The sequence below is a fragment of the Nycticebus coucang genome, chromosome 20 (assembly GCF_027406575.1).
Source record: "Nycticebus coucang isolate mNycCou1 chromosome 20, mNycCou1.pri, whole genome shotgun sequence".
Taxonomy (NCBI): Eukaryota; Metazoa; Chordata; class Mammalia; order Primates; family Lorisidae; genus Nycticebus; species Nycticebus coucang.
The window spans coordinates 2,172,876-2,183,934 of record NC_069799.1 but is presented as its reverse complement, the minus strand read 5'-3'; the positions used below and the strand labels follow the sequence as shown (position 1 = coordinate 2,183,934).

At 39.4% G+C, this 11,059-nt stretch overlaps 1 protein-coding gene across 1 annotated transcript in view; it reads left to right on the top strand.

Annotated features, from left to right (window-relative positions):
• The first annotated feature begins 938 nt into the window (after positions 1 to 938).
• The window catches only part of GHSR (growth hormone secretagogue receptor), a 98,335-nt gene continuing 88,214 nt past the window's right edge, over positions 939 to 11,059 (top strand). The window contains exon 1 of the mRNA XM_053572815.1: positions 939 to 2,533. The gene's annotated coding sequence lies outside the window, so the exon portion shown is untranslated. The remainder of the gene's footprint in view (positions 2,534 to 11,059) is intronic.

The window sequence follows — 11,059 nt, the reverse complement described above, 5'->3', positions numbered from 1 at the left end:
GACAATTTTGCTCCATTTATTTAGACCATCTTGAATGATCTTCAGTAAGGTCATGTTTATTTGGTTACTTTTGATATTGTAAATGGGATCTATCTCTTTCTTTTAATTCCATTTTAAAGTAGTTGATGTGGGGAATAGATCTTAATTCTGACAGGCAATATAACATAATTATAGAGTTCAAATTGCTACTTACTTGGATAGATTAGTAAACTCTCTATGCCTCAGTTTCTAACTGTATAGAATGGGGTAAATACAGAAGTATCTTCACCCTCGATGTGAAGATTAATAGAATTTGCACTGAAGGTTCTTAACACAGTGCCTGGTAAGCAATAAATGCAAAAAATTGCTAGTTATTATTATTATTATATTGATCTGTACCCATAAACCTTGCCAAACTCTCTTACTCAAAGACTTATGAAGACATAAAGTTTTTCAGTAAAAGAAAATGCATGGCAAAATATAAAGACCAGAATTATTGAAATGTTATTTATAAACTTCATTTTTATTTTCTATAGTACTTAAAACATGAATTCATTAAATAATTAAGCATCTATGTTAATAAATACATATAAACAATATGTAAAAGTGTAATTTGTGACTATAACATAAAGTAGAGGGGGACAGAGCTGTAAAGAAATATTTTTTGTATGAAAATAAAGTTAAATTAGTATCAATTAAAAACAAATAATTGTTTAAATTTTGGGGATGTTATAAGTAATCTCCATTGTAACCAAAAAGAAAAATATTTATGAAATATACCTGAAGCAAAATGATAAGAAACTCAAAATGTGTCCTTATAAAAAATCAACTAAACACAAAGGAAGGCAGTCACAGAGGAAACTGGTAAAAGAAGCTGTAAGACACACAGAAACAAATATCAAATGGCAAATGTCAAAACTTTCCTATCAGAAAATTACTTTAAATATAAATGGATTAAACTCCATAATCAAAAGGCATAGATTGGCAGAAGGGTTAAAAAAAAAAAAAAAAAAGCATGATTCAGTCATATAATTACCTGTCAGAGAATTGTGTTAGATCTAGGATCATACATAGGTTGAAACTGAAAGGACAGAAAAAGATATTCTATGCAAATAGTGACCAAAAAGGAACTAGAGTAGTTATACTAATCTGAAATAAAATAGACTTTAAGTCTGAAACTATCACAAGAGGCAAAAGAGTACATATAGATTATATTTACAGAAAAGTTGTGAAGATAGTGCAGGCAGGGGTGTCCAATCCGTGGCCCACAGGCTGTGTGCTGATTTTGTGAGGATTTTTTTTTTTTTTGCTAATCAGCTTTTGTTAGTGTTTGTGAATTTAATGTGTGGCCCAAAACAACTCTTACTCTTCTGACAAGCAACAGAAGAAAAAAAAGGTTGGCCATCCCAGGAAGAGCTCCTCTCGTATCCCACATCCACTTTCCCTGTTGTTAATATTTATATTAGTATGGTGCATCTGTCACAAAGAATAAACCATTTAATAAATTGATAGATTATTATTAAGGAAAGTTCATATTTTATTTAGATTTTAGTTTTTACCTGACATCCTTCTTCTGTTATGAGTGGTCTATGAGGTGCTGTTATGAGTGGTCTTCTTTTCTCCTTGCACTGTGACCATTTCTCAAACATCCCTGTTTTAGATGGTTTTCTAAAATGTTGAGGGGCAAGTAAGTTTTTGGTACATAAAAATTTACTAGACTAAGGAAATTACTTATCATTCCTCGTTTCCTAAGAGTTTTAATATGACTAGGTTATTAAATGCTTTGTCTGGATTTATTGAAATAGGGTTGCATTAATAGATTTTCTAATAGTAAATCATTCTTATTATCCTGGGACAAACCTTAATTGGTTACAGTATGTTCTTTATCACATATGTCAGTGAATCTAGTTTGCTATTATTTTACTTAGGAATTTTACTTATATGCTTATAAATGAGATTATCTTAAAATTTTTCTTCCTCATAGTGTCTTTACCCAGTTTTGGTGACAAGGTTACCCTAACTTCATAAAATATGACAGGGAGTTTTTCTTTTTAGGGAAAAGCTGAATTTTAATAACTGACTGAATTTCTTTGATGATTACAAATATACTCACATTTTCTATTTCTTTCTGTGTTGGGGTTTTTTTTTATTGTTAAATCATAGCTGTGTACATTAGTGCAATCAAGGGGTGCAATGTGCTGGTTTCATATACAATCTGAAATATTCTCATGAAACTGTTCAACATAGCCTTCATGGCATTTTCTTAGTTATTGTATGTAGACATTTGTATTCTGCCTTTAGTAAGTTTCGCCTGTACCCATTCTAAGATGCACCCATTACCCTCCATCCACCCTAACGTCCCCCCTCCCTTCCCCTTCCTTGGCCCTTTCCTCATAGTCTTGTGCTATAGTTGGGTTTGGGTTATAGCCTTCATGTGAAAGCTATAATTTAGCTTCATAGTAGGGCTGAGTACATTGAATACTTTTTCTTCCATTCCAGAGATACTTTGCTAAGAAGATTATGTTCAAGCTCCATCCATGTAGACATGAAAGAGGTAAAGTCTCCATCTTTCTTTAAGGCTGAATAATATTCCATGGTATACATGTACCACAATTTGTTAGTCCATTCGTGGGTTGATGGGCACTTGGGCTTCTTCCATGACTTAGCAATTATGAATTGGGCTGCAATAAACATTCTGGTACAGATGTCTTTGTTATATTGTGATTTTTGGTCTTCTGGGTATAAACTTAGTAAGGGAATTATAGGATCGAATGGCAGGTCTATTTTTAGGTCTCTAAGTATTCTCCAAACATCCTTCCAGAAGGAACGTATTAGTGTGCATTTCCACCAGCAGTGTAGAAGTGTGCCCTTTGGGCGGCGCCTGTGGCTCAAGGAGTAGGGCGCTGGTCCCATATGCCGGAGGTGGTGGGTTCAAACCCAGCCTCGGCCAAAAAAAAAAAAAAACAAGAAGTGTGCCCTTTTCTCCACATCCATGCCAACATCTCTGGTTTGGGGATTTTGTTATGTGGGCTACTCTTATTGGGGTTAGGTGATATCTCAAAGTAGTTTTGATTTGCATTTCTCTGATGATTAAGGATGATGAGCTTTTTTTCATGTGTTTGTAGATCGTGCGTCTCTCTTCTTTAGAGAAGTTTTCAAGTCCCTTGCCCACCCTGAGATGGGATCACATGTTCTTTTCTTGCTAATACATTTGAGTTCTCTGTGGATTCTGGTTATTAGACCTTTATCGGAGATACAACCTGAAAATATTTTCTCCCATTCTGAGGGTTGTCTGCTTGCTTTACTTACAATGTTCTTGGCTGTGCAGAAGCTTTTTAGTTTGATCAGGTCCCAGTAATGTATTTTTGATACTGCTTCAATTGCCTGGGGAGTCCTCCTCATAAAATATTCACTCAGGCCGATTCCTTCAAGAGTTTTCCTTGTACTTTCTTTAAGCATTTTTATAGTTTCATGTCTTAAGTTTAAATCTTTTATCCAGTGAGAGTCATAGTTAATGGTGAAAGGTGTGGGTCCAGTTTCAATCTTCTACAGCAGGGGTCCTCAAACTACAGCCCATGGGCCACATGCGGCCCACCGAGGACATTTATCTGAACTGCCGGGTGTTTTTGCCACAGCTGCCTATCCTGCTTAGTAGCCGACTTGTCCCACCTGGGCTGCAGTACGCATGTGTGGAATGTGTGCCAACTCTCCAACTCTGTTCCTTCTCTCTGTCTCTCTCCGCAGGGTGTTATTGCCGTCCTGCTTAGCAACCCACTGTCTGGGCTGCAGTGCGCATGTGTGGCATGTGCCCCACACTCTCCAATTCCCCTCCTACTCTCCAACTCTGCTCCTTCTCTCTGTCTCTCCCCACTCCTCCTTCTCTCTGTCTCTCGACTCCTCATCTCAGTCTCTGGTGTAATCAGAGGAATCACCAGGTTGCCTGTGCAGAGCCTGCTGCTGCTGCCTAAGGACTGAGGTAAGAACAAATTAGGATTTTTTTTTTTTACAGTTAGTAGTGCCTTTTTTTTTTTTTACAGTTAAGGGGGGCCTTTTTTCTGAAGTTAGGAGGTCTTTTTTTGCAGATAGGGGAACCTTTTTTTGAAGTTAAAAGGGCCCTTTTTTGAAGTTAAGAAAGCCTTTTTTTTAAGTTGATTAGTTGGTTGGGGGTAGTTTCTGGGGGGGTTGCATCACAGTGATAAGGCAAATAGTCAGTGCTCAGTGCTAATGCAAATTGTCAGTGTTCAGTGATTATGATAATTATAAGTGCTCAGTGTTAATGCAAATTGTTAGCGCTCAGTATAACTGCAAATTGTCAGCAGTCAGTGTTATCACAAATGGTTAGTGGTCAGTGTTAATGCAAATGGTCAGTGCTCAGTGTTATCGCATGGGGGCCCCAAACTAGTAATCTGCCGAGGGCCCCATGGGAACTTAATCTGGCTCTGCAGACAGCCGAGGAGTAGAAAACCCAATTTAATTGCCATTAAGTGCATTTATATTCTGATTGCTATTCCGTTGTGTATGATGTTGTATGTTGTGTGCTGTGTAAGCCCCAGTTCATACTGTTGCAATCTCTGAGCAGTGTGAGTTCAGCCATATGCTTGTATGGCTGAACTCGCATTAGATTTGGAAGAAAAAAGGCATACATGCCTTCTTTTTTTCTGCAGTGGAATCTGATCGCATGGGCCTTTTCACCCATGCAATCAGATTCCTGTGCGAGTTCACAGATCACAGTTCGGTTCGCACAGGTTAGTGTGAACTGGAAAGGTGGTGGAGGAACTGGCTCTGTAATGGTGCCTACTCCTGCACCACACCAGTGTGAGCCTGAGGTAAAAGTGGAGTTCCACTATATGGGCACTGGCGAGGCTGAAATGATGTGGACTGGCAAGGCTGCATTGATGGGCACTGATCAGACTGCATTGATGGGCAGTGCAGTCTATATGTCCCTGTGTGGGCAAAGTTATTGCTGGTATATTTTTGGAGCACTGTATATATATATTGGTATTTTACTAATAGCAATTTGGAATCCCTAGGAAACAATGATATCAAGAAAGAGAAAAATTGACTAGGAGTGTAGGATATTCAAAGAACAGTGGACTTATGATGACTTTTTCATGCAGTACAAGAAAGAGCTCTGTGTTTGATATGCCAGAATATAGCGTCTTTGTTCAAAGAATACAATTTGTGTTGACATTATCAAACTCAACATAAAGATAAATATGATAGTTTGGTCGGAGAAGTGAGAAAAGATAAAATATTAAAACTGAAATATACATTGACAACTCAGCAAAATACTTTTGTGAAGCAGAAACAGCAAAATACTTCATGACTGTGAGCAAGTTTTCAAGTTGCCAAGATAATAGTGTGCACTGGCAGACCATTTGTGGAGGGAGAATTTGTTAAAGAATGCCTTCTTTCTGTTGCCAAAGAGATATGTCCGGAGAAGGCCGATTTATTTAGTACAGTGAGTCTTTCAGGACCCTCAATTACATGAAGGATTGAAGAAATGGGAGACAGTTTGCATCAGCATTTGTAAAACTCCACAAAAAACCTTTCCTATTTTTCTTTGGCACTTGACAAAAGTAATGATGTTCATGATTCTGTACAACTTCTAATTTTTATTCTGTACAACTTCTAATTTTTATTCTTTGACTATTTCAAAGTCACAGAAGAGCTTGCTGCCCTGCAAAGCATCAAAGGAACAACTATAGGAGAGGATATTTATGAAAAGGTTTGCCAAACTGTGAATAATTTGGAGCTGGACTGGGCAAAACTAGCCAATGTGACAACTGATGGTGCTCCTAGCGTGGTGGGGTCTAAGAAAGGAGTAACTGCTCGCATTAACCAAGAGATGGACAAACATAACCATCTTTATCCAATAGCAATACACTGCCTCATCCACAAATAAGTGCTGTGTAGTTAATCACTGAAGTGAGATTCTGTTATGAAAACTGTGGTATCTTGTGTTAACTTCATTAGAGGTAATACACTAAAGCACAGATATCAAATTGTTCATATCTGTTAGGGTTTCCTTTATAAATTGAAGAAGATAAAACATTCTGTATATGTGTTAAGTCCAGATGTTGAATGGCTAAGTTTAAATCTAAAATTTCTTTGCTTAGCTTCTTTCTGGAGGATCTATCCAGCACTGCTAAAGGGGTGTTAAAGCCTCCAACTACTATGGAACTGGAGGAAAATCAAGTTGCTCATGTCTGTTAGAGTTTCTCCTATAAATTGAGGTGCGTTCTAGTTGGGTGCATAAATATTAATAATTGAAATCTCATCATTTTGAGTATTACCTTTAACAAATATGAAGTGTCCATCCTTATCCTTCCTTATTTCGGTTGGTTTCAAGCCTATTGCATCTGTGAATAGGATTGCAATGCCTGCTTTTTTCTGCTTTCCATTTGCCTGGAGTATAGATGACCACCCCTTCACCTTAAGTCTATATTTGTCTTTTAATGTAACATGCGATTCTTGTATGCAGCAGATAACTGGCTTGAGTTTTTGTATCCAATCAGCCAACCTGTGCCTCTTTAGAGGACAATTTAAACCATTCACATTAATTGAGAATATCGATAAGCCTTTCAAGAGTCTGGTGGACATTTTTAATCCTTTTGCAACTGTGGAAGTTGGTATTTGATCAAAATTTTCTGGGTGGGTTTACTTTTGTGGTGGAGGATTACGCTGGTCCTTATGGAGGAGTGTATAGGTCTGAGAATATCCTGGAGAGCTGGTTTAGTTATGGCAAATTTCTTCAACATGTGAATGTCATTGAAGTATTTAATTTCTCCGTCTTAAATGAAACTCAGTTTAGCTGGGTACAGGATCCTGGGTTGAAAGTTATTTTGTTTTAGGAGATTAAAAGTTGATGACCATCCTCTTCTAGCTTAAAAAGTTTCAGCAGAGAGATCTGCAGTTATTCTAATATTCTTGCTCTTGTAGGTGATGGTTTTCTTTCATCTGGCTGCTTTCAGAATTTTCTCCTTCATATTAACTTTAGTGAAATTGATTATGATGTGTCTGGGGGATGTCTTGTTCGGGTTGAGTTGTACTGGAGTTCTGAAACTGTCTGCTATCTGAATTTCAGAATCTCTTGGTATGTCTGGAAAGTTCTCCTTCATAATCTCATGGAGAAGAGACTCTGTGTCTTTTGAAGCCACTTCATCGCTTTTGGGGATTTCTATAAGACGAATTGGTTTTCTTTGAATTATCCCAGAGCTCTCTGAGAGAGTGATCTGTTTTTGCCCTCCATTTCTCTTCCTCTTTGAGAGTTTGGGAGCATTTGAAAGCTTTGTCTTCAATGTCAGAAATACTTTCTTCTACCTTGTCCCTTCTGTTACTGAGCGATTCTACTGTGTTTCTCCAATCTTTGAGGGCTGCAACTTCTTGTCTCAATGTGCCAAAATCTTTGGTCATTTGGTCTTTGAATTCGTTGAATTCTTGAAATATCTTTTGGTTTACTGCTTGGAATTCTAATTCGATCTTATTTGCTATCCAGATTCTGAATTCAATTTCTGACATCACAGCTATTTGTGTGTGCTTGGGATCTTGTGCTGTGTCTGCCCCATTGATCCTTGGGGGGAGTTGATCTACTCTGATTATTCATATTGCCAGAGTTTTTCTGTTGATTTCACCTCATGATTGTTTTTCACCATTGCCTCTGGCCATCCTCAGAGTTGGTGAGGTGTCTCTCCAAGATTAGACCCCAGCATGATCACTCTATTATTGCTGGATCTTTGTAGGGAGTGACCCTGTGTAGTTCCTTTGGGGCTGCCCCAGCCAGGGAGTTCTGGTTGTGGAAGCAGCTCCGGAGTGCGACACACCTGGATCCAGCAACAGGGCGGGAGGTGGTGCGCATGGTTCTGGGAGTGCCTGGTGCCCAGTGACTTTGGCACAGAGAGCCCAAGGCTCCAGCAGTCTCTGGCCAGGAGAAGGGCTCTGCACAGAGTCAGGGAGGGCTCCAGAGGGCACGCGGCTACCAGAGTCCCTGGCCAGATGAGCGGGCCTGTGTGGAGGCAGGGAGGGTACAGAAGGGAGGATGTAGGGTTGCCTGGCTCCCACAGTTCCTGGTCAGGCTATGTGGTGGCCCGGTGGGCGTGGGTTGCGGGTCAGGGGTCACAGCACAGCTCTTATGGAGGTCTGGGCAGCACCAAACCCAGGAGTTTGAGGTTGCTATGAGCTGTGACACCACGACACTCTACCCAGGGCAGCAGCTCAAGGCTCCAGTGTGCCAAAACTGGTCTCACTCTGCCCCTGAGGGTTAAGGCTGTAAGGCAGCTCAGTCCCCACCTTTAGGCTTCTCAGTCACTAGGTCACTAGCTCCCGCCCAATCCTTGCTCTGCGACCCTGAGAGCAGAACTTGCTGGGGAAGTTCTCTCACAATGGCTTCCTGCGGCCCACAGCCGAGCACTATTAGCTCCGTCTGGCTCAGTGGCTCAGTCTGGGACCCTAGACAATGCCCAAAGTTCTCCACACTCCTACTCAAGCTCTTCCCAAGGCAGTTCAACTGAGTGCCAAGTCCAAAAACACCAAAACAGTTCACAGGTAAGGCCTTTCTGGTTTGCAGTCTCACTGCTGCTTGTATGTATGGTTGCCAGCGGGATTAGGGCAATTGAACACACGCAACCACTTGCCAGTTTTCCACTGTTTTTGTCCTCCTCTTGGGGTCCAGAAGTCCCTTGCTGACTCCCTGTATCCTGAAAGGGATGATTATAGGCAAAGCCCACCAGCCAGAGATGCCTGGAGTCTTATCTCCCCAGACTCACCGTGCCCAGTTGCAGGGAAGCTGTTACTCGGCCACCGTCTTGCTCCACCCTCTCTGTGTTGGTTTTGTTAATTCACATTTTTTTCTAGAAAAAATAGTCAAATGTTTGAACATTCTTTAGTATTAATTTGTGCATAACTCATGCACTATCCACAAAATGATTCCCTTATCTTGTTTTGAAGCATTTTGGTTTTTAATCCACAAACTAACATAGGTCATCTCTTAATATTCATGTATTTATAAAACTCAGTTCAGTAGTTAAAGAAATCATAATCTGGGAAAAATCCTCAAATTCCATTCTAAACACAATTGTCATTAATGTCAGAACTACATGTAGATATTTCAAACAGCAGGATCAGGAACAATCCAGGGAATATGCTTTTTGGATATTAGCAGCACAAGGCATGGTAGCAAAGGGTCACACCCTGAAAGAAGCCAAGCCCACAATGTAATTAATTTCAAAAGCTTTTATACATAGATATTGGACACTACACTGAGGATACCCACCCTTGCAAAGGAAACAGTATTTGCCCAAACAGATAAAAATATCTTTGGGAATCTCAGGCTGAAGAACAACTACCAGACTTCTGAGTCTGGATGAACAATACCAACCTGAATAAGAGGTTACTGACAGCAAGCCCAAAGAGCCGCTGCCCAGATCAGCAGCTGTCGCTGATTTGAAAGGATTCGTGGCAATGTGGACACAAGAGTAAATAATGTCCAGGACCATGATGGCAATATGACAAAGTCCTTTCTTTTAAGAATAGCTCAATGTCTCTTTTGTAATCATACAAGATGAAAATAAAGATAAGAAGGATCAGCTAAGAGCAGGGCTCCATTTTGCAACTTTTTTTCATCCAAAGGTATCAAACCTCACTTCCTCAGAGGAAGAAATATAGCAACATCAAAATGATAAGAAAGGGATATTTATCAGGTCTTGAAATTGACCCTCCAACACCTAATCCTCTATGTCCTCAGGTGACATGTCACCACAAGCAAGGACAATGACAGCTTCAATCCTATTCCCTACATCATAACTCTCTTTTGCCTTCAATTTCCACTTCACCTGTGAACATACGGTGTTTTGCCCATATTTTTTCAAAAAAAAAATTTATTCTGTGTCTTATTTGTTGAGTTATGTTGAATGTATAATTTTAATTCAGTTTACAAAATGTACATGTTATTGTGTGGAAATTCAGTGTTTATTAACTATATTAACTGTTTTGTGATCTTAGTTTTAAGTTACATCTTGCCTTAAAAAAATAAAAAGTCGTATTCACCAAAAGCATGAAGAAAACAAGAAATGACGAGGTTCTGACCTTTCAAATTAGTGGAACTGTTACTGCACCTCCAGGTGGACACATTTCTCTTTAACGCACTAAAACCAAAATTGGTCCTCAAACTTTAGGGTGTATCAGAACCATGGATTGTTTAAACACAGATCTCTAGAACCCAGCCCTAAAGTTTTTGGTCCAGTACGTTTGGGTTGTGGTCTGAGAACTTGCATATCTAACAAGTTACCTGATGATATTGAGACAGCGGGTTCACAGAGGACATTTTTAAAAGTTGTAAATTGACAAATTATACTTGTATATATTCGTGGGGCACAAAGTGATATTATGATTTATCAGTACAATGTAGAGTAAGTAAATAAAGCTATTCAATATATGCACCACCTAGAAAACATTTTTTTTTTTTGTGGTGAGAACATTTGAAGTTTACTGTCAAGAATTTAAAAAGGTACAATATTATTAGCTGTAGTCATCATGCTATGCAATATATCTCAGAAAATACTAATTCCTCCTCTCTAACTGGAGCCATGTACCTTTCCCATCTTCTCCCCACCCCTCACCCTCCAGCTTCTGGCAGCCATCACCCTGCTCTGCATCTCCGAGTTCCTTCACCTTAGGCCCATATATTGCAGAGATGTGCAGTATTTGTCTTTCTGTGCCTGGCTTCTTGCACTTACCCAATTCCACCTTTGTTGTAAAAAATGAAAGAATCTCTGAAGGCTGACTAGTATCCCCTTGTGTATATATACTACATTTTCTTTATCCATTTAGCTGTTGAGGGACACTTCCATAACTTGGCTATTGTGAATGGTGCTGCAATGAACATGGGGTGTAGACATCTCTTCAATGTACTGATTTCAAGTCTTCTGGGTATTTGAAATACTAATACCCAGTACTGGGATTGCTGGATCATATGGTAGTTCTATTTTTGGCTTTGCAGGGACCCTTCACACTGTTTCCCATAATGACTGTTCTAAGTTATATTCCACCCACAGTGTACAAGCATTCTGTCTTCTTCACATCC